The sequence below is a fragment of the Equus przewalskii genome, chromosome 3 (assembly GCF_037783145.1).
Source record: "Equus przewalskii isolate Varuska chromosome 3, EquPr2, whole genome shotgun sequence".
In the NCBI taxonomy this organism is placed as follows: Eukaryota; Metazoa; Chordata; class Mammalia; order Perissodactyla; family Equidae; genus Equus; species Equus przewalskii.
Genome location: NC_091833.1, coordinates 86,685,470 through 86,709,304, shown reverse-complemented (window position 1 = coordinate 86,709,304; position 23,835 = coordinate 86,685,470). Strand labels below are relative to the sequence as shown.

Here is a 23,835-nt window from a genome sequence, read left to right as displayed (position 1 = left end):
CAGATGTTCCATAACTACTGAACAGCAAATATATAGAATATAAATACCAAGTACATGTTATGGCCATTGTTAAACCTTAAAAATAGAAAATGAAATATTTTCATCTACATTTATTCACCTCCCCATTCAACAACCCCATTATTTATGGAGAACATCCTATACCAGGGAGCATGTTAGGGCCAGGGAAAACCAAAGGTGTAAGAATTTCTCAGTCATGTTACATTCTGTGTTTAAAATAGGTACTTAGAAAAGAACAAGTTACACTACTATTTACTATGTTTTCTGTGACCCTAGGGATTTGTGGAAGTCTGAAAACCAAGACTACTAAGAAATTATGTGTCATCAGCACCCTCTTCAAAACACAGGGAAAGTAAAGAGAGAGTAAACAGGGGTTTTCCAGCTGTGTTCCAGGTCTCTAAACCTAGGAGTCACCTCTCCACACATGGCAGACTGTGGACAGATGTCAAGCTTTGCTCAGTCAGTGGTACAGAATGAAATTCATTTCCCTGAGGGGTTGTTCTAGATGAAAGCTGTTAAGGTGAGACCAGGAGACAGCATAACTGATAGTTTTCCAAACAGACTGGATTACCACATCCTAATAAACAATGCCACCATTCAAACTCTCAGAACCCAGCTTCTGGTCCTCCTGGCAGCCCCAGACTCCTTTGAGAGGTATCCATGATCAAGGTAAGCAGGTTCAAGAGGACGACTCCAGTGCACAGTGATCCACTGGTGTGATTAAGACCTCTCGCCTTGGAGTGGAGGTGACCTCGGCCCACCTGTTTGCACCTACAGCCCTGGGCTCAGCTGACCTCTGGGGCAGCAGCCAGCAGCAACGTCCTCTTCACTCATTTCACTGTCACTCACACTGCTTTCCAGGTATGCGTCAGGTCAGACGACCTGAAATGGGCCCTACGCCTGCACGGTGTGAGCTCCACGAAAGCAAGAAGGTACCTGTTGCATTTACCTTTTAATCATTGTACCAATGCCCAGCACACAGCAGGTGTTCGATAAATATTTGTTAAATAAATTATCTCCATTGCTCAAAAGCCAGGGCTTGCTAGAATGACAGAAAAACTCATAAACACATCAGCTGTCAGAAAGGTGGGGTTCCTGATGACACCAGCACACAGCCCATCCCATGCCTTCACTCACTGAGTCAAGAATGACAGCCCCTTCTTCTATGACAATGGCTGGCGCTTTGTGGAAAGTCTTTTCCCCATTAAGCTTTTTATTCGCGTTTCATTTTGGACAACACAGCCACTGATAACCTTTCCAAAATTATAGAAAAATTTACAAATGCAGACTTAGAGCTGTTTTCCTTACAATAGTTATGCCTCTAACTTCTTGGGAAAGGCCTCAGGACACCTAATAATTCCTTTCACAAAGCAAGTAACAACTAAAAGGCAGTAGCAAAGATCTGAACTTTAGGGAAAAAAACCTCATGAAACTGCTTTTGTACAGAGCAAGGCTGGAGGAGGGCCTGAGCGCCCAATGGTCTAAGAAAACCAAAAGAGAACAGCGTAAGGAAAGCAGGCAGAACCCACCACTCTGAGAGAAGTCAAAGCCAGGCTGCGGCTGCAGTTATAAAAAGAAAGAAAAAAACTAATGGGATTGCCTCCTCCTTGCCTTCTCCCACCCAAGGCAGTAATGAAGATTCACAGCCAACACATTAATTAAGGAATCAATAGACGTGCCTGGATACAATATTGGTCCAGGGAAACAGATAATAGATACAAAAGGCACATATTCCCTAATAACCCAATCGAGTGTTATATGCAGTATTTAAGTCATGTTTTTCTTTTCCAAAAAATTACTCCTTTTCCAATGCCAAAAGCAAGCACGTGATAAGTTGGCTGCTTTTCTACGTTTTGGGAATTTGAGACATTTTCTCACATAGAAGTCACACCAATATTCTAAATCATACAACTAAAAATACTTGGAAATGCACAGTCTTTCTATACCAAAGGATATTGCTTTTAATCCAAAAATTGGATTACCAAGATGCTGCAATATTTTTCACTCTACTATAGACAAGAAGACATAAATGTGGATTCACCAGAGGGCATGTGAGATGAATGCACTCATTTACTCAGTCATGTAACACTGGCCACAACAGAAATGCCCAGCCGGACCATCTGAAGAGCCCACCAACGGACAGCTTCCTGCACGCTAGTAAACTGGGATCAAAAGACCCCCTACCCCCGCATTTCGCACAATCCTCACCCTTCCCACCAGGGAGGCAGCAAGACTCCTCCTCAGCCCTCCCTGCTGCCCCGACCAGGCACCTCGCGAAGCGCGGACTCGGGGAAAGGGTGGGCACAGGCTTTGTCCGGCGGGTCTCCCGGGCCGCCTCGCTGTCCCCGCTAGTGAGCTCAGGCTCCGACCCGGTCCGGTCTGTTACCCCGCACGCACCTGCAGACAAAGGCGCACCACCCCTCCCCACGTTCCTCACCTTGGTGTTCCTCACCTTGGTGTTCCTCACCTTGGTCTCCGCTGGCCCCGGAGCCGGGCGGGGATGCTGCCTCCCCGCCTCTCCCGGCGCTGGGACGGCAGGGACGAGGAGCTGGCTGCAGCCTGCCCCGCGCGCTCCCTCAGTCTCAAGTTCAAGTGAGCGGCGTCCGCACCTCCCCGTGCCCGCCCGGCCCGCCCGGCCCGCCCGCGCTCCTCGCCGCTGCCGCCCATTGGCTGCTGGGGATGCGCGTGGGCCACCCCCCCGCCCCCGCCCCCGCCCTGCGCCGCGCCCCCGCCAGGTGCCCACGCCAGGTGGTCCCAGGCGCCAGAGGCCGGGCTCCCGGCGAAGAGAGAGCGGTGGAATACCCCTACCCCGACATACCCCCATGCCCGGATGAACACTTCCCTTTTTGGACTCCCAGGACTTGGAAAGTTCACTTTCATCCCACTGAACCTCTTTAGGAAGTGGACGTCTGGGGCCTGGGTTTTTGGTTCCTAATACCACCCTGCCTGATCCGTGCGACGGAGAGGGGGCGGAGGGTGGGCGGGGGGGGGGGGGGGGGAAGTGATATATAGAAACCCACAGGCGGAAAGCCTCTGCAATGCCATGACAAAGGGGGAGCAAACTGGGGTTTGATTAACTGGGCAGCACGTTTTGAACTGAGCTGAAAGGTCTTTTTCAAAATTCCCTGCCAGTTTACACGAAGCACCTAACGTCACCCCTACACACCTTTCTGATCCCTGCCTCTCAAGGCACCTTTTGTTTATGGCTGATTTGAAGCCAAGATGACATTGGCACCCCAACATTGTCATCTCTAGCTGAGACAAACCCCCCTCCCCATATATATGGAAGCAGAAAAGTTTTCAGTTGGCTAAGTGATAGCATTTTAAATAAGAGTGCTGGCCAGCCAGTGGCCAAAATAGTTTGAAAGGAAAATCCCAGGTATGTTACTGACTATATTCTGTGTGTCCTGAAAGTGCTTCCTCTTTCTAATTGTTTCTGGGCAAGAATAAGTCATTTGATTGAGCAATTGCAAAGTGAAACAGGCAGGAGACATCGGCCGTGTTTTTTGCTACTATTCAAAAATACCATACACTCCTTTTATAGGGAAAGGAACAGAAAATAGGAAACATACAGGGAAAATCAAGGGAGTATGTGACTAGGAGATCTTATCTGGGTTTAGTAAAAACACACCACAGGTGAAACTCGTTTTAATGTTAATATTTTTAAAAAGGATTAACATCTCATTTATTGGACATTTATTAAGCTCTTCCTAAGTGCCAGGCTCTGTGCTGACAATTTTATATTAGGCTTTTCTGGTTAATGGTTGTCTTTCAAGGGGGGCATGATTTAATTCACAGTGTATCTGAATCTATGACCAGTAACAGCTCAGTTATTTAGAAGAGTTGTTTACAATGAAACACTCTGGCAACCATAATTGTTTGGAACACAGCCCAAACTGGAAGTGGGGGTGGGGGTGGGTCTGAGGCTTGGAGTTCAGCAGCCAGAACAGATATCACCAAGTCCAGAAACATGAACCAATTTCACAGGATTGCACCTGTCACCCCTTCAGGGGCAGCCCTTCCTTCCTTACACATAATAGTCAGTTTGGTTATCTGATTATCTGACTACAGCTGACTGGAAGCAACAAATTAGATGGGGCTGCCAGATGCCCACAGGTGACAGCACAGTGTGACAGCTGAGGGTCTGCTGGCAGGAAAGTCATGCTTGACAAGTCCTGCCAGCCCCACAACCCCAAGCATCCCAGACTTTTTCTTCATGGTCCTCATCTCCTTCACTTCATGGTGAGTTTTATAAACTGAGAGTAGTGTCTGGTTTTGTTCCTGTAAAGAATTCAACCTTGGCCAAAGAGAGGGCTGGCTTTTGCCCTCCCCTCCTGGAAGGTGATCTCTAAGACCGCGGAATGTCATCCCTGACATGAGAGGTTTTGTTTACCTGGGAGTCTGGGGTCACACTAGATAGTCTAACACCAAGGCTCGAATAAACTTCCCTGGTTGGTGGTACTCTGTGAACGGTGTCACACATCGATGCTGGGAAAGTGATGCTGCCCATGACTCCAAGGGGAGAAGACAACTGAAGCCCCATGTATGAAAATTTCCTGGACTCTGCCCTATGTACCTCTTCTCTTGGCTGATTTAGTCTGTATCCTTTAGCTCTAACAAACCCTAACTGTGAGTTTACCAGCTTGCAGTGAGTTCTGAGAGTCCTTCCAGCAAGTTATTGAACCTAAGGGTGGTCTTATGACTGTTCCCCATTGTAATTTGAGCAGCAAGCACATTTCCTGACACACAGGAAGTGCTTAATACATTTAATAATGATAAAACTGAATAACTATTTTTTCTATGGGTACTTTAAAAATGAGTGTGTAATGCCTTTACAATTTAAAGAATAAATTTCCATTTCCAAATCCAATGTCACCTCTTCCATGAAGCCTTTCCCTACTCCCTAAGATGTCATTCTTGCCTTTGTGTTCTCTGGCCCATCGCTCTGCTTTGGCAGTGGCCGGTGGTACTGAAGGTATTGTGACGGACCTCTGCAGATCAACTCTGAATCCCTAGCATGGGGCATGGTGCTTACACAGAGCAGGTGCACAAAAGGTGTTTGCAGAAGGAAGGCAATTTTTAAAAAAGGGTTTGGTTTATAGAAAGATAGGTTCAGTTATCTGTGCAATTCTGGTACATATAGCAGCTCATTCCATGAAAAATAAGATAGCTGGTCCTGCAGTAACTGAGTGCTATAATGCTGTTCTACTCTATTATATTCTTTCTAAAAATAAAAATGTTCCTCAAAATTATTATCCACTTTAAAAACCTGACATGCTTTAAATAAAAATATGGAAGCAGATTACCAAACTTTAAAAGTCATCTGACTCCCTAATTAGAATGAAATATTACAGTTTATTTACATAATACATTAAGAGAATTTAAAAAAAACCAACCACTAATCTTTCTCTCCTCCATACAAATCTAATTGAAAATTCAACCAGCACACCAATAACCTATGATGTCCCCAAGTAGCATAGAAAAATCAATTTTATTTCCTTCAGACCTGCATTTAAACTGGATAATAACTGCTATAATGTGCAACAGCCATAATCCAATTTCAATTTGTTTGATTAGATGAGTGTAAACATTAAACAAGAAAGTCACGGGACTGTCATAACAATATTCATGCTGTTAACTCATTATAGAACAAAGTATTTTAATTTTCTCCTAGAAAACATGCTACTGGAAAATATATAAATAAGAATTTGAACAATCCTTAAATACATCCTCAAAGATCCTTACAGTGGTTCTCAAATTATAATGTGCATAATAATCGTTAAAATGAAGAGCCAGGGTCTTGCCCCAAGAGTACAGTTCAGTTGGTCTGGAACTACCCCCTGCTCTTTTCACATAAGCACCCCCCTTCTGACCCAAACAATTGAAGCAGGTGACCTGTGGACTGTACACTGAGAAAACTGTTTCCAGAGGAGACTCGTACTCTGCATGGGTGAAGGAAGTCAAATGATAAGATAAAGACCCTGGACAATGCCATGCTGTAGCTCTTTCTGCATCCCCCACTAGACTCTGAGCTGCTTGAAGCTCAACCATGCTTTCTTTGGTTTTGTATCTGGCGCCCAGCTCAGCACTGAGCATTTAATAAATTAAGTTCATTTGTAGGAAGGTAACATACACCCACACTCACACCCACATGGACATCAGGAGAATCCACCAGGGGTGCCCTTCTGAGGGTCACACATGAACCTAACAAGGTTATCGACAGAGCAGGTGGAATGTTTAGGCAGGACCTTGACCTAGATCAGTGCCTTTCAAACTTCAATGTACAAATGCATCTGTGGGGATTTGTTAAAATGCCGATTCTGATTTGGTAGGTCTGGGGAGGAGCTTGTGTTTCTAAAAAGCTCACAGGTGATGCTGATGCTCTAGTCCAGAGACTCCACTTTGAGTGGCAAGAACCCAGATGCAAATTAGCCAAATGACAGTCACAAGGACAAATAAACAGCAAAAAAGAATTCAAGCTCAGATCTACAATGAATCCAGGCAACGAAAGCCAGGGACTTGTGGACCAAGAGTAGTATTTCTTAACTTAGTTTAAAGGACTTTGCACCTGATGTTGCTCTTGGAGGAATCCCTAACATGCACTTGTAAAAGAACCCCCACCACCCCACAAAGCTCATCAGATACAGCAGAAGCTTTATTTGCACTCACATAAGGATGCAACTTTATTCTAAAGACCTCCTGGTTTTACTATGGTATCTCTTTAACTCAGCTCTAACAAAAAATTAGAAAAAAACCCAAAAAACAAAAAACTTTCCTGCCCAATGGTCTGGAGTCTTCCCTGTTCTGCCCTATAAAACGCAAAGGCTATTCATAATAAATGTGTACAACAAAAATCTTTGTAAGTGGAAGACATTTCCAAGCCCTAGGCAGGGAGCATAGCTCATTTTCTTTATGCAATATTCAGCAGACAGAACCTCCCACTAGAACAAGGACCCTGGGCAATTCCCCGGTATTCACTGTACTATAAAGAGATTTGACTTATTTTTCCTCTCCCCACCTCAATCACCTCTCCCCACCTCAATCAACAGTCCTCATGTTCCCAACTGCTAGGTGGTGGGAAGTGAGCATAAATGGTTACCCTCTATGATTCAGAATCCTAATAGAACCAGCAAAACGCTCAATTCTTCCAACGCATCTGCTCAACCGTCTCCTTACTCAACTTCCTTGCTTTGCTCTCTCTGGAAAGAACTGCAGGGAGGAGCAGGGCACTGAAAGCATGAGGATGAAGACACAGCCAGGCTGTCTTCACGCTCACTCAGGAATGAAAATGGAGGGCCAAGGGAACTGCCTGCTGTCTAGCAATTTCCATGATTAAAGTTAGAGAAAAATCATGTTTGTGTTTCTGCCTTAGAAATTCAAGCTTAAATTGATACTAAATCCATAGTTGGGAAGGTGGGGGCAGGGGTAAGAGGGTAGAGGCTGGTAGAGTGAAGCCAAAAGAAATTCTTGAAAAAATTGTATTTTCCCTCCCCTCTAGCCCACGACTGATCTGGTTGCTATCTCTACAGTTTCGCCTTTTCCCAAATGTCATACAAGTGGAATTGTATCATATATAGCTTTTGAATCTTGCTTCTTTTGCTTAGCATACCTGCTGCATGCATCAGTAGCTCATTCCTTTTTATTGCTGAGAATTTCACTGTATGGATGTACCACAGTTTGTTTATCCATCTACCAGTTGATGGCCATTTGTGTTGTTTCCAGTGTGGGCAATTATAAATAAAGCCAATAATAAGAAAACAAACCACCCAATTTTTTAAATGAGCAAAAAATTTAAACAGACACTTCACGAAAGAAGATACATGGGTTTCACAAGCACATAAAAGATGCTCAACATCATTATTCCTTAGGAGAATGCAGATTAAAACAACAAGGAGTTACCACTTCAAACATTCTAGAATGCTAAAATAACAGCAATAAAACTCCACAAACAAACAAAACTTGGCAATATCAGGTGGCAGTGGCAATGCTGAGCAACTGGAACTCTCTTACACTGCTGGTGGGAATGCAAAATGGTACAACTACTTCAAAAAGTGGCTTGACAGTTTCTTATAAAGTTAAGCATACTGGTACCAAATGACCCAGCAATCCCACTCCTAGGAATTTACCCAAAAGAAGTGAAAACTTATGTTCACACGAAAATCTGTATGTGAATGTTTATGGCAACTTTATTCATGGTTCATGATTAACTTCCTTTTCCAGGTATATGGGCAACTGCCTTTTAATGGGTTCCCTAAAACTCCTTTGGTTTATTTTGGTTTTTCAACATTCATGGACCTGGGCATAGCAGTGATTTTTAAAAAAATAATTAGGAGATTATAAAATAGAACCACTTAATTTCTTGGTGGTCACAAAACACCATTCTTAGGAGCTTGCTGTTGAGGCTGAATCCTAGAGACAGTTTAAGCAGGAGCTCACCCTGTTATTGCCACTTCCAGAGCCAGGAAGCATAACAAGAAACAAGCTGCTGTTTTGACCGTTAACTGTTCATGACCTTGACTTCCCCCTTCTCCCTACTTTGCCTGCCCTATTCCACTTACATGCCCTCATCCCCTAAAGAGATATCAGCTACATCAGGGGACTATGGAAAGTAAAGCAGACAAAATTTGCCAGCATTTTGATCCTGCAATATTGAGTTTAAATTAAAACATCATTTACAATTGCAAATATTCGTTTTATCTTCATGCTCAATTGCAAGTTCTTAATTATGAAGGACAGTGGCATTTTGATACATTACCTAGCACAGCTGCCCTTGTTTTTATAAATAAAGTTTTATTGGAACACTGTCATGCTCATTCACTTGTATCTTGTCTATGGTTGCTTTTGCCTAACGGTGGCAGAATTGAGTAGTTAAGACACACAGAATGACCCCAAAAACCTAAAATATGTATAATCTGGCCTTTTACAGGAGAAGGTTGCTGACTCTTGATCTAGCAGTAAAGCCCTTTAGCCATCAATTAATGTGAACTATTAGTGTACTACCTGTGTAACACTGTTACTAATTACTAACATTTGTGTAGCATTTTATATTTTCAGATATGAACAAATGTATGCTCCTATCATCATTTCATTACCCCATTAGCCCTATTAAGCTGGCAATTATTGTTATTACTATCACTTTTTTACAGACAAAATAGGCTCAGAGAGAATGAGTGAATTTATTTATAAGCGGTGAAGCCAAACTTGAACCTGTCTGATTCTCCAAATCTTCTGCTCTTGTCACAAATAAATAAAATAAAACAAATAAATAGATAATGAAATATAGCACACAGAGCAGGCTGATTATTTAGTGGGCGAGCTAAGATCAACTTGGATTTTCATCTGCCTAAATGCTCCACTGAGCTCATTCAGTTAAAGTACGTTCCACACAAGGTTCACACAGGAGGGTCATGTCCTCTGAGATGATGTCCCCATGTTCCCTTATTTCTGGCACTTAGAGACTGCTTAACCTACAAAAAAATTTCTCTTTGTTACAAACTGTATTCCTTTCATATACATTAGCTAATTATACTAATTAATTATCAGAGAGTTGTTTCAGGTTTTACGAGAGCTAAAGCTTAGATAATTTCTGGTGCCCTCTTTAAGAAAAAGAATACAAAAATATCTTCCTTTTTCAAATTTTACAAAACCCATGTGAACTCATTGCTAGGGCCCCTCCCCAGGGCCTTGAGAGGGTGTCTTAAATTTTAAACCTCATTACCATAATGGCAAGTCCTCCTCTGTGTATTATCTTCACCCCTTAAAGAAAGGGAACTCATATATTCCAAATTGAGTTCCTAGCCAAGAGCAGAGCCTTCTGGTGAACAGACTAATTATTTAAATCTGCCACCCCCACTGCTTTCTCTTAAAGCTACAAGACTGATGGCATTTGTGCCTCTTCTCAACAAATCCTCTCTTCAGCCTAGAGCAGGGGTTTTCAAATGTGGTCTATAGATAAAGTTAGCCTCACCTGGGAACTGGTTAGAAATGCAAGTTCTCAGGCCCCACCTCAGACCTACTGAATGAGAAACTCTGAGGATGGGACTCAGGCATCTGCTTTATAAAGATCTCCAGCTGACTCAGATGGGTGCTCCAGTCTGAGCACCACTGGTCTACAGGACCACGGATGCCACTTTCTCCACTCATGTAGAAAATTTTTGAGGAAAAGAGGGGAAACTAAATCATTTAACCACGTATCATAATTTCTCTTCGGGAACACAACAACCCAATGACCAATTTTGACAGTAAGCAATCCCATTTTTAGAATAGATGTATCAGAATTAAGCAGAAGGAGAGAAGCAAATGCTCACACAGCTCAAAGTCTACTTTGATGAATTCTGAGTGCACTGATGATAAATTAAACGAATTCATGACTTATTGAGTAGAAAATGTATATTTAAACACTCCTGATATAGTCAGAAGACTGAATCAGTAATTCCAAACCCTGAATCATCTTAGAAGTTGAAGGGACTTTCCACAAAGGAGCCAAATTACTTACCTCAAGCAAAATTTCTTATTTTCAAAGAGTGGAGGTTGGACCAAATTGATCATTTTAAACAACAAAGGGCCATTTTACTATTTTAGCCACCAAGGGACCTCTTACTTTAAAATATATTTCTTGTCCAAATAACAAATTACGGTGATTTCTCCCCACACCACTTTTGTCTGTTAATCAAAGGTATACTTAGCCACTAATTGTAACTCCTCATCAGCATTAGCTCCCCAGTGTTGCCTCTCTGAGTTGATATATTTTAATTGTTACCACGAGCAAAGACCCTTAACATTTATTTGGCCTGTGCAGCTTTATATTGCACAAATACATAATTTTCCCTTTGGCCTTTCCTCATCTACAAAATACAAATAATAAAACCTGCCTCCTAAGGCTGTTGTAAGGATTAAAATTAAAAAACCAACCAAACAAACAAAACTAGATATAATGTAATTAGCACTGTGCCTGGCAAATGGTAGGCGCCCAAATATGGCAGTTGCTATTCCTATGATTATAAATTAGGCTGTGTGAAATCTTGAAATGAGCTCTATAGTGGACACTTGTTGGCTTGTCTGTCCTGGTTCCCATTTCTGGGAAATACCACACCATCCCAACCTATGTGGCAACAGCAGGCCCCTGGGTGACATCTTGTATGGCCAGTTAATTTAGACCAGGGTGGGTACCCGGTCTATGCTGGGTGCAAGTCTCTGCCCTCAGGAATCTGAAATTGAGAGACTGCACCTCTTAGACTGGCTGGAAAAGAAATGCACATGGTCGTTTTCTACCATAAAACTAAGAAGCAGAGAAAAGAGTGAAGCCAAGAAGAGAGGTGAAAAACAGAAGTGCACCCTGACAGTACTTCACACCCTGTTCTTTCCTCAAGTCTTGGCCACCCCCCTGCCTTGGAGTTCCAGAAGACAACCAAATTGTCTTTTGGTTAAGATTATTCAAATTGTTTTCTGTAGCTCATAATCAGTGATTCTCAACGACCCCTTCTGCCCTCCGCCAATGAGGTCTGAGCTCAGTCCCAACACAATGACTCCAACAGCAATCACCGGCAGTTAGGACAGCTGTCTCCTCAGCACGCGGCCAAGCAGACATATCTTCCAGTGTGTGGGAATCCAAAAAGGAAGGGGTCCTTATGCAATACACTGTATAAATTCAGACTAATCAGAGTTGAAGACACCAGCCCATACAAAGGATGGCAGAAGGAGAGATTTCATGAAAAGGGTTTTACGCTGAGGTCTGTCACCCACCAGCTGTGGGTCCTGCTTAATTCACTTCACCTCCTGAGTCTCAGTTTCCTCTGAAGTATATGAGACAATGATGACGACAGCAACAACCATAACCATGTGATGATAAACGCTTATCAAGTCTTTATTAGTCGGGGCACAACCAGGAAACCAGAAACCGCTCTGAATATTTGAAACAGAGGGAATTTGATGGAAGTGGTGACGTAGGTGATGGAAGAGTTGAAAAGCAAATAGGAGACAGGGAGGCACTCAGAGACTAGCAACGGCAGGAAGCAACCTACCACTCCTAGGTTGAAGGGCCAAGGGAGGAGGCGGCAGAACCAGGGCCCAGGGGCCAGGGCTACCCAGAGGAGCCACGACACGTGGGCCTGGGCGGAGGTGGCTGGAGCCGGGAGGAGACACAACCACGAGGCAGACAGAGGGGAGAGGAACCCTGGCTTCTCCCTCCTCCAGCCTTCAGCACCTCCCAGAGGCCATACCCAGGCAGAGCCTGGAAACACAGCCTGCAGGGGTCAGAGGCCAGTGGGGGAGGACTGGGCGTGGAACTGAGGGCAGAGGGACTAGTGTACTTACTATGTCTGTGCCAGACACTGTGCTCAACTCTTAGCAAGAGTACCCAGCTGGGGCTGGTCCCGTGGCCGAGTGGTTATGTTCGCACGCTCCGCTGCAGGCGGCCCAGTGTTTCGTCGGTTCGAATCCTGGGCGCGGACATGGCACTGCTCATCAAATCACGCTGAGGCAGCGTCCCACACGCCACAACTAGAAGGACCCACAACGAAGAATATACAACTATGTACTGGGGGGGCTTTGAGGAGAAAAAGGAAAAAAATAAAATCTTAAAAAAAAAAAGAGTAGCCACCTACTACTAGGAGGTAAGCAAGGTTACTTAAGTAACTTGCCCACGAACACATAAATTTTAAGGGGCGGGGCTGGGATTCAAATATTAAAAATCCATTTTATTCCTTCCAGTGGTGTGACAAACAAAAACAAAAGGTCACAGTGTTGCAAGTGCTGTGTGCCCATTGTTAGACAATGCAAATGTTTTAAACATTTAATGTTCCAACCCTGCATTTATGCTGTTTACCCACAAACGCACATAGCGGGTGTTCTTGGTTATTCTGAGCACCGTGAACCAGTCTGTGCTTGGAGCCGCTACAAACTCAGAGCCCTCCTGAGCCACAGTCAGGTCCTAAAAATGAGTTTTCCCTTTGCAAGTATGGTCATAATTTTCTAGGAAAACAATTCTCGCCTTTCTTCCTTCAATAGATATTTATCAACAAACTACTAAATTTCAGATACGATGGTAGGTAATGAGAGTATTTAATATTTGACCCTTTTTTTCTTCCAGTTTTTACCTTTCCTGTATAAAAGTTATTAACTGATGACTCTGGGGGCAATCTGATCATATAAGGGCCTAGATGAAGTACATTCCAATAATCACTTGTTCAATAGTCATACTGCATCACGCCTATGCCCTTCTGCTCCATGTCCAGGGCAGACATGACTAACAGATCACAGCCTGGTTTTGGTCTCATGGCTCTTCTCAACCTGGCACTTCAGGCCCCTAACGTCATTAGCTCAGCAATGGCAAATAACCCCTACTTTACTATCCTAACATTCCCTACAAATAATGCAAATGTCTAAAAGGACTGCTTTATAAACAAATCAGGCTAGAATTTTGGATTCTGAAGGCAGACAATGAATGTATGTGAAACTTCAAAAACTTCTGAGAAAAAAATAGCTTTGATATTTCTTGTTTATACCTTTGTATTAGTTTCCTTGCCAATTATGTAGCTGTTTATCTTTCTTCATAGGCTTAATGCTGTGAAGGCTTATTACCTATGGTATTTATTACTAAATACTTAGTACTCAGTAAATACTAAAATTGACCAGAATTTATACGCACTAACCTATCAGATTCTACATACGACTTTAGAAATGGAAAAATAAGAGGTCACCTCATGATGTACATGTGTATCTCTTGAAAGGAACAGAGTGCAAATGAATATGCACTACACTTCCTTCAAGTTTAAATGGCAGAGAGAAAAAAACATTCAAGTGTCTAAAAATGTAGATACCAAATCATGTCATACATCATTTTGGAGGAAGACATAGTTCTCTGGCAATAAACTGCTCACCCATGAAATGAAATAACCCTTCTAGGAAAGGATGATTAATTATTTAATAAACATTGTGTGTTTTTAACTTCACTGAGAAAAATAAATGGGAGGAGGTGCTCTAGGAATCTCTACAGGCAGCATCCTCTGCCTCCAGCCCACTCCGCCCATCCCTGGGGGTGCAGAGGAGGGAGAGCCCGAGGGAGCGACAGCGCAGCTGGAGGGGCGGGGTTCTCTGCCAGGTGCCCACGCCAGGCCTTGTCTTATTTATTATCTCACGCGAGCTGCAGGAAGGTTCTAAAGCCTCCATGTCTACACGGGAGGACACTGAGGCTCAGAGGGAGTAACTTGCCCAGAGTCACACTAGCGAGAAGAGGCAGATCCAGGGATCCACTGGGGGCGTGCTGAACTCTGAAGGTCCTTCCAAGATACCATATCATCTGTAGCACCCAGAGGGGAGAGCGAGTCGGGGGAGGACAAGGGAGGTGCAGAGCAGGGGAGAAAAGAGCTAGACTAGCAGAGGGGCTGCCCACCACCCTGACTGTGGTAGGTTGACTAATGGTCCCAAAGGTATCAGGCCCTCATCCCTGGAAGCTGAAAATGTTACCTAAGAAGGAAAAAAGGTCTGCAGATATGAATAAGTTGATGATCTTGATGTGTGGATATTATCTGGATTACCTGAGTGGGCTCTAAATCCACTCACAATGTGCCTCTAAGGGAGAGGCAGAGGGAGGTCACACGCCCAGAAGAGAAGGCTATGTGAAGAGGACGCAGAGACTGGAGTGACGGCCACAGGCAAAGAACGCTGGCAGCATCCAGAAGCCGCAAGAGGCAATGAGCAGATTCTTCCCTAGGGCCTGTGGAGGGAGTGGGGCCCTGCCCACATCTTGATTTTGGCTCAGTGAAACTAATGTTGAACTTCTGTCCTCCAGATTGTGAGAGAATACATTTCTGTTGTTTTAAGCCAGCAAGTCTGTGGTAATATGTTACAGCAGCCACAAGAAACTAACACACTGACTGCCGAATACAAGCTGGGAGTTGCTTCTGTGCGCCCCTCAGCTTTGCTGGGACCCAAATACCAGGAGATATACTCCATCCTGGTCAGGGGCTTTCAACTCTTTTTCTGAAGCTTCTTTTTCCTTTTGCCTGTGTGATCTTCAGCACAAGTTAAAAATTGGGGTGTTCATGTTAACAACTACAAGGGCAGGAAAAGCACTGGTCCAGGATTTAGAATTCACGGTTTCAGACACACTAAGTCACTGTTTTTTGTGCAACACTGAGAAAGTCATGAAAAGTTCTAGGTCTTAGCTTCCTCATCTGCAAAAGCATAATATGTCCTTTAATCCTTGAAAAGATTAAAGGAGACAGTGTTCACAGATCCTTAGCAAACTATAAAGCACTATATTAAAACATGGAGAGAGGGCCAGCCCGGTGGCACAGCAGTTAAGTGCGCTTGGTTTCAGTGGCTTGGGGTTTGCTGGTTCAGATCATGGGTGCAGACTTACACACCGCTTATCAAGCCATGCTGTGGCAGGTGTCCGACATATAAAGTGGAGGAAGATGGGCATAGATGTTAGCTCAGGGCCAATCTTCCTCAGCAAAAGAAGAGGATTGGTGGCGGATGTTAGCTCAGGGCTAATCTTCCTCAAAAAAAAAAAAAAAAAACACGGAAAGAGTTCTGATTATTCTCCCTTCATTCTCTCCTTCATACAATCAAATGCATTTTTAAGCACCTAATATAAGAATAGCATCATGCTGAGTCACATACAAGGAAACAGAAGGCATGGTGCTGGCTGTCAAGGAACTTACAATCGAACTGGGGAGACATACACATCTACAATGTTAAGAACAATAAAAGGTTGAAAACATTAAGTGCCGGCAAGATCTACATGACTATAGAGATAAAAGAGATCATAAGACATTGCAGGGGTGTGACTATCCAGTCCCCTTCAGGTGTACTTCCCCATCCCCTGAAGCCAGGCTTGGTCATGTAACTTGCTTTGGCCAATGAAATGTGAGCACAAGTGCTAAGTGTTGTTTCCAGGCAGAAGTTTTAAGAGTCCGTGCATCTTTCCCTTCTGCCACCATGGCTGACAATACTCTGGTGTAAAGAGCGACTGTGTCACCAGCCTTGGGCACAGAATGAGGACAACTACTACAAGGAGCAGTACCTCCAGCCAACCTGCCAGGGGCATTTAGCAGAATGAGAGTTGTTTTAAGCTACTGAGTCTTTTGGTTGTTATGGCAGCATAACCTAGCCAGTGCTGACTGATACAAATGGCGATAGAAAGGCTAACAGAAGAGGTAGAAAAATAAATGGGAGGAGGTGCTCTAGGAATCTCCACGGGCAGCATCCTCTGCCTCCAGCCCACTCAGCCCATCCCTGGGGGTGCAGAGGAGGGAGAGCCTGAGGAAGCGACAGTGCAGCTGGAGGGGCGGGGTTCTCTGCCAGGTGCCCACGCCAGGCCTTGTCTTATTTATTATCTCACGCGAGCTGCAGGAAGGTTCTAAAGCCTCCATGTCTACACGGGAGGACACTGAGGCTCAGAGTGAGTTAAGCACCTGAACTAAGCCCCTGAACTAAGCCATAAGGACAGCAATGCCATATAACACTTGTATAGGGTTTGATAGTTATAATACAAAGTGCTTCATGGGACTCAAGGACTCACGTAACTACTTATTATTCCACTTAGTACCTCCCATGAGGGCAGGGACCATGCAGTTCTTGCTCATAGATACATCCTTAGTGCCAAGCACAGTGGCTGACACATAGTGGGGAATTAACACATGGGTGTCTAATAAATTCCCAGAGAGGTAGATGGGACCATACAATAGAGCAAGAAGGAGAGAGAAAAGAAATGCCACAGGTTGACACTTCAAGGTAGGAGTGAGGACAATGAGGCCTTGGGCTTGAAGAAAGCCAACTTGACAGATAACTTAAAAATATACAGTTACAATCATGGTTAAATTATAATTATGAAGCTTAAAAAAAAAAAAAGAAAGATGGTGCCCCTTCTGCATGATGACGGCCATTTCTATTCTCCTCCTGTCCTGATTAACATACTTCTTGGTACAATCTGTTCTAACAGCACGGTCCCAAGGCTTAAGAGAATGATTAACAACATTATGATTAAAAGTGACCCAAGATTTAAGGACTTAAGATATATACTATCTTCTCTCTCTCCTTTTTAAAGAAGCACTCTAACTTACACAGTACAGACATATTAAAACCTTATCTTTTATCTAAAAGAATTTTTTCCCACCCTTTTGTTTTCAACCCTTGACTTAGTGAATTTAATCAATAGGATTAGGTTTTATCTTTCTTAATAAATATCTTCTACAGCTTCTCTTATGTCAATAAAAAAGACAAAGAAACTCTTTAGCTAGAAGCTATACAGAAATAAATCAAAACATTTCCTTTAGGCAAGAAAGGGGCACAGATAATTACTTTAGGCCACCAAATTGGTGGGGGAAATATATTAAGAAATCCCACACCGCCCATTAGGTGTAACGCTTTTAGTAATCGCTGCTTCTCTTGTAATGGGATCCCTGGTGGTGGAGGCACTTTGGCAACCAAACCTTTGGGGCTGCAGTGGTTTCTGTGACACTATTATTTTTCAATTCATGTAGAATGCCACAAACAACTTTTGGATCGGTCAATAAATATTAACTGACTGTAGAGATATATTTTTAACTTTGCTCTTCTTTTAGCCACTCAGGTATTTTACAGGGGGAAAATCCCCCTCAAAATACTCCTGGTGCAGAATACACAGCACTTCCTAACTATTGAATAGTAATCAGAAAACAAATCTGTATTTTAAACGCTCCATTGGTTAATGGGGTGTCACAACTGGACTCTGTTTGTTTGTTGATTTACACCATTCCCTTCCCAAAAGAATTACGCGGTTCACAGCAAAAGGCACACACATTCTATCAGGCTCCTAAATTAGAAAAGTAAAATTTCAAACCAAATGGAAGAAGTAACTCTGTAAATCAGTTCGGCTAAATATTAATTTAAACCACATTCAACCATCTCTGATCCACAAAAATAGGAGTCATACGGTTCAGTTTAATATTATTACTGCAACTGAGGATTTAATTTAACTTGAAACTTCCTGGCAAAAAGGGAAACATGACAAACTATGCAGTTTTCACCGTCACCCAAATCCTTTAAGAGACAATATTCACGGGCTGCACGAAAGCCATGCTCCTAAGAATTCAACACTTTTCAGGGAAGGCACGGCGGGTGGAGTGCTACGCAAATCAACGTCTAAAAATTTAGCTTTTGTTATAACAGAACTTGATGGAGACATCATTCAGAACCCCTAGATCAGTGTTCTTCGGAGTTTTCTAACCTGGCAGACCCCAGAAACTCAGATCCTCTGGAAGGTCACGGGGAGGAAGCACATAATGTGTTTTATGCTCACACAGTGTAGAGTGCAGGAGCTCAGAGCCTCCAACAGCTGAGCTGTGGGTTCAGGGCTCTCTCTGAGAGCAGGGGGCTGCATATAGTGACTCCCCAAATTATCTGGCCATGGAATCTTTCAAAATTTACACATCAGTTACTAAGCTGGTAGAGTGTTTGGCTCAAAAACCTTTTAGAAAAGTTAACCAAGATCAGTGTTATTCAAACTATGACCAATTAGTGGTAACAAACAGCATTTAAAAAGTTAAATAAATAGAATAAAGTAGCAAAGAAAAAAAAAAAACCCAAAGGGCAAGGGCCAGCCCCATGGCTGAGTGTTAAAGTTAAGTTCACGCTCCGCTTCGGCAGCCCAGGGTTTTGCTGGTTCAGATGCTGGGCGCGGACATGGCACTGCTCATCAGGCCATGCTGAGGCGGCGTCCCACATGCTACAACTAGAACGACCCACAAGTAAAAATACACAACTATGTACCAGGGGGCTTTGGGGAGAAAAAGGAAAAATAAAATCTTAAAAATAAAACCCCAAAAGGCAGGGCACATAGTGAAGATAGCACTACTGTGTAATATCTTCTATAAGTTATATGTGAGTAAGTAAAGGAGACAGAGAGAGAGAGAGAAAGAGAGATGGCAGGAGGGGGACGAGCATCAGGTCATGTCATAAATTATATTTCCTATGGGTTATGACAAAATAGCTTGAAAGCCAATGAGAGAAAAACAGATGACTATAAAGAATGTGGGGGTTCACACAACAATTTTTTTTAATCTAATAACTGTCCTTGCAAAATTTATTTTCATGTGGGTAAACACATACATAATCAGCAAGTTAAATAAAACTTCTTTCAGAGGTGCTGGGGGGTAAGTTTCCACAGGCTCTGGCTGTACTCAGAGGAGGGGAAGGCTGATTCAATCAAAGGAAACATATAGGTTTCATGAGGAGGCTTAGAAAATGAGCAGGCAGGAAAGGGCAGCCCAGGGCAAGGGAACAGCAGGGCGAAGGCACAACCCAGTGCAGCTGGGTGCGTGCACTGTGCCGCCATGCTGGAAGGGAAGTCGGGAAGCCCGGGGGAGGCAGCTGGAGCAGCAGGCAGGGGTGGGACCCCATGTGTCCGACCGTGGGGTCTGGATGCCATCCTTTAAGCAGCAGGGAACAACGAGTCTTTACCTGTCAGAAAGATTACTTGGGTTGCAGTTGGCAGGTTATTTGGAGCTCAGCAACAGGGGATGTCGAGAGAAGGATGGAGGATAGAGAGGGAAGTGGAGAGGCAGGTATAAGAAGTGGTAAGGAAAATTAGCCCCAACTTGGAAACAAAGCAAAAGGAGGACTGTGTCCCTTTTCAATGTCACAGTGGAGCAATATTTAACAGGACCTCCAGAGGATTGCTTAATTCTCCAGTGCCATGCTGTCCAACGGAAATATAATGCAAGCCACATAGGTAATTTTAAATGTTCTAATAGTCACCTTAAAAAAAATGAAAAAGAAGTAAGTGAAATTAATTTTAATAATACATTTAATCTAACATTCCATAATATTATCATTCAACATATAACCAGCATAAAATGTTATGAGCTACTTTACATCCTTTATTTTGCACAGTCTTTGAATTCTGGTGTGTATTTTACACTTTACAGCACATCTCAATTCAGACTAGTGCTCAAGAGCCACCCGCGACTGGCCGCTACTGTGCCAGACAGCCCAGCTCTAGGAAAATGCATCTTTGTCTGATTTACTTTTTACTAGTGATTAGGGTTCAGACTCTGTGAAGTTATCTGTAAATTTGTAGAAGATTAATAAGTTGTAAGTAATTTCTGCAAGTTTCTGTCAAAAAAAACCCAAAAAAGATCACCCCAAAGGTGAAGATTTTATTGTCAGTAGAACATTAACCAGTTTTGTATCTAACTTAGTCATTTATTTTAACATTTTCTCTTTTCCTCTGCCTGTTGTTTGGATTTTCTTTATGCCTTTGGTTTCAATCAGCTTATTAGAATGTGCCTAGGTGGGGGGTGTGTTTGTGGAGGGGTGTAATTCATCCTTCTTGAGGTTCTTTGGGATTCTTGAAAGCACATGTGTTTCCTGATTAGCAGTTCTGGAAGATCTTCAGCCTTTCCTATATATCTTTGAACTGGCTTTGGTGTCCTGCTGGTTTCCCTCAATCACGAGTTAAATAAATCTTTGACACGTTACTCACTGTATATTTTTTAAATTATATATTTAAAATTTTTTTTCTCGTGGGGAAGATTGGCCCTAAGCGAACATCTGTGCCAATCTTCTTCCAGTGTTTGGATGTGGGATGCTGCCACGGCATGGCTTGATGAGCAGTGTGTAGGTCTGTGCCCTGGCTCTGAAACGGCGAACGTTGGGCCGCCAAAGTGGAGTGCACAAACCTAACCACTACACCATTGGGCCAGCCCCCTAAAATTATATTTTAAACAGCCTTATTGAGATATAATTGACATACAATAAGCTGCATATACTTAAAATATACAAATTGATGAGTTTGACATGTGTATACACCTGAGAAACTATCACCACAACCAAGGTAGTGAATCTATCTGTAACCCCCGAAGGTTCCTCTTGCCTCTTTATAATCCCTTCTGTCCCTCCCCACCTAACCACTGATTTGCTTTCCATCACTATAGATTAGTTGACCTCACATTTTCTAGAATTTCATAGAAATGAAATCATATAGTATGTACTCTTTTTTTTTTTTGGTCTGGTTTCTTTCAGCACAATTCTTCTGAGATTCAGCAATGTTGCTGTGTTTATCAGTGGTTGATTTATTTTTACTGCTGGGTGAATATCTGTTGTATGAATACACCACAATTTGTTTATCTGTTCCCCTGCTGATGGATATTTGGATTATTCCCAGCTTTGCTTATTAGTCACTGCATCTATGAGAGCCTGTTTTTTAACTTTTTGAAAATTAGACTTAGACCTAAATGCTAAGGAGGTAGAATCATTAGGGCTTGACCACTCCCTGCATGTGGGAAGGGGAAAGTACCCCTAAGTTGTGCGGCTGATGAGATGGCAGAGCCATTAACCACAGCGGACTCAGCATGTGTTGAGTGAATGGATGCATGAATCTAGAATACTAGCTTGGATACTTCCAATATGAACTATCTATTGCACCGATTTGGTAATCAAAGAAGGGTTAACTCTTAAAAGAAAAAGGATACTGTTGCCTCTACAGGTGCTGTATGTAAAATTCCTGCAACCCTCATCTCGCAGGCTGTCATTCCCTATTTAGCTTGCTTCCTGGGACAGATCTGATTTCAGTGCCCAAACAGAGACCTTTGGTTCTACTGAGTTAAAGATTGAGACTTAGGTTTTTCTGGCTTTGTTTCCAACAAATTTGCTCTTAGGAGTTCTCCTATAGGGGAGTGGCAGGAAAGGATTTAGGGATCAAGAGGCAGGAGCCATGAACACTTTTCCAGTAACAAAGGGACTCTCAAGTCTACTATGGCCTGCCACATCCTGAGCTGGGCAGCTCAGGGTACAGTGCATGAGCCCTGCCTGAAGGCCACTCTCCAACGGGCCAGGGAGCTCTGTGCAGGAAGAAACAAGCCCTTGAAAATGCACTGGAGCCACATCTAATGGGGGAGGCTCGGCAAGACAGGGTGGGTGCCTAGGCCTAGAGAAGCAATTAGAAACACACGACGTTGCCTGCAGAGAGAAGGGCAGCCCACGTCTAGCTGGCTTTCTCAGGGCTACCCTCCCTCCCAACTACTCAATCAGTCTGTTCGCCATGTCAGCAAGCCCTGTCAGTACCCCCCCAGTCTCCTTTAGAGTCTATAACGGGGAACCCCTCCCCAACCTATCCCACCCCAGCACTTTCAAACATCTCTTCCCCTTCAGTATGTTGCTGGTGTAAAATATCTGACTGAATGACTGAATTTTGTAGGTTTTATTTCTCTGACTCTCTCTCCCTCCACCCCCGACCCAACTTCTCTAGATACGCGAATGGTGCTAGATCCAGTCTGTCACCCGCTCTGTGTTCCTTTATTTATAGTCTAAATGATTCTTCCTGGGCTCAGAGAGATTTACTCTTTCTGTTTAAAATTAACTGCGTGTCTCACTTATTTTTATTTGGCCCAAAGTCTGAATGGTATTTCTGTCCGCTGGCCACCACAGCCATGGCTGTGTGATTCTGCTCCCAACCCTTTTCACTCTCAGAAAATAGGTGCTTGCTTGAGGACTTTGACTCAAGTATCTTTTTTTTTTTTCGAGGAAGATTAGCCCTGAGCTAACATCTGCTGCCAATCCTCCTCTTTTCATGCTGAGGAAGACAGGCCCTGAGCTAATATCGGTGCCCATCTTCCTCTACTTTATATGTGGGACGCCTACCACAGCATGGCTTGACAAGCGGTGCCATGTCCCCACCCAGGATCCGAACCGGCAAACCCCGGGCCACCCAAGCGAACATGTGAACTCAACGGCAGCGCCACCGGCTGGCCCGACTTGAGTATCTTAACTCCTGCTTTTGAATCTCTTTCTCTTCTTCCCTTCTCTAAAGAGCATTCTCTAAAGAGCATTCTCTAAAGAGCATTTCCCCAGGGTACCCTTTGGGGAATTGTCTAGAAGAAAAGAATTCCCAGTGGAAGTTATAACAAAGAAACATGGGACCCAGAGGTTGCTTGCTGCTGAGAGGGAGAGCAGGGAACATCACTCAACTGTCTTCCTACCTAAGGAGAGAGGCCAGCGAACAGGAGAATAGAAATGGGGCCCAGTGGGAAAGCTGGTGCAGCTCATGCTGACACGTGTGACAGCACTGGGAAGTCTTGGAACCCAAGTGACTGGACTGAAAATTCATTACATGATAATTTCCATAAATTCTCAGTTTTCTCTATTAAAAAATAACTCCACTAAACACAATTCATTCCAAGGTTTTAAGGCACAGCTGTGATACTTAAACACAAGCCCGGCTTAATAACAGGCTTAGAAAAATACAAAACCATTAGGGAGCTTTAAACATCAATGTTAGCCTTTGAAGAGGCATCAAACTCATCAGTCAAGACCCACAGGGAACCAATAATGGAAGATCTTTAGATATTTAAAGTCAAAGACAGAATAATACTAACCTCCCATGTGTTTCAATTTCTCCCCATTTTTTATACAGTCATGCACTGCATAACAACGTTTTGGTCAACAATGGACCACATATATGATGGTGGTCCCATAAGATTGGTACCACATAGCCTAAGTGTGTAGTAGGCTATACCATCTAGGTTTGCGTAAGTACACTCTGATGTTCACACAATGACAAAATTGCCTAAAGATGTATTTCTCAGAACATATCCCCATCGTTAAGCAACGCATGACTGTAATGTTACGGTTGACCCAGGGCAATATTTCAAGGAAATACTATCTTACTAAAAATAGTGCCACCAGGGACAATGCATGATACTTCTGTGAAAGCACCTCCACATCTCTGCCATCCCAGCAACGAGCCCCACTGCAGACGGAGAGCCTGGGACACTAAGTGTCCCTCAACATCAGTGCAAGGGGAGAGTCACGATTAACTTGCAAACAGTGGGATTC

The 23,835-nt window shown here is 43.4% G+C and overlaps 1 protein-coding gene across 36 annotated transcripts in view; it reads right to left on the bottom strand.

Annotated features, from left to right (window-relative positions):
* Positions 1–23,835, bottom strand: part of APBB2 (amyloid beta precursor protein binding family B member 2) — a 373,646-nt gene that overhangs the window by 40,190 nt on the left and 309,621 nt on the right. The window contains exon 1 of one of the 36 annotated variants that reach the window (XM_070615078.1): positions 2,471–2,670. The exons of 34 other annotated variants lie outside the window; for them this stretch is intronic. The gene's annotated coding sequence lies outside the window, so the exon portion shown is untranslated. Of the gene's footprint in view, positions 1–2,470; positions 2,671–23,835 lie in introns of those variants that run through there. One more of the 36 variants, XM_070615079.1, reaches the window with a different exon arrangement.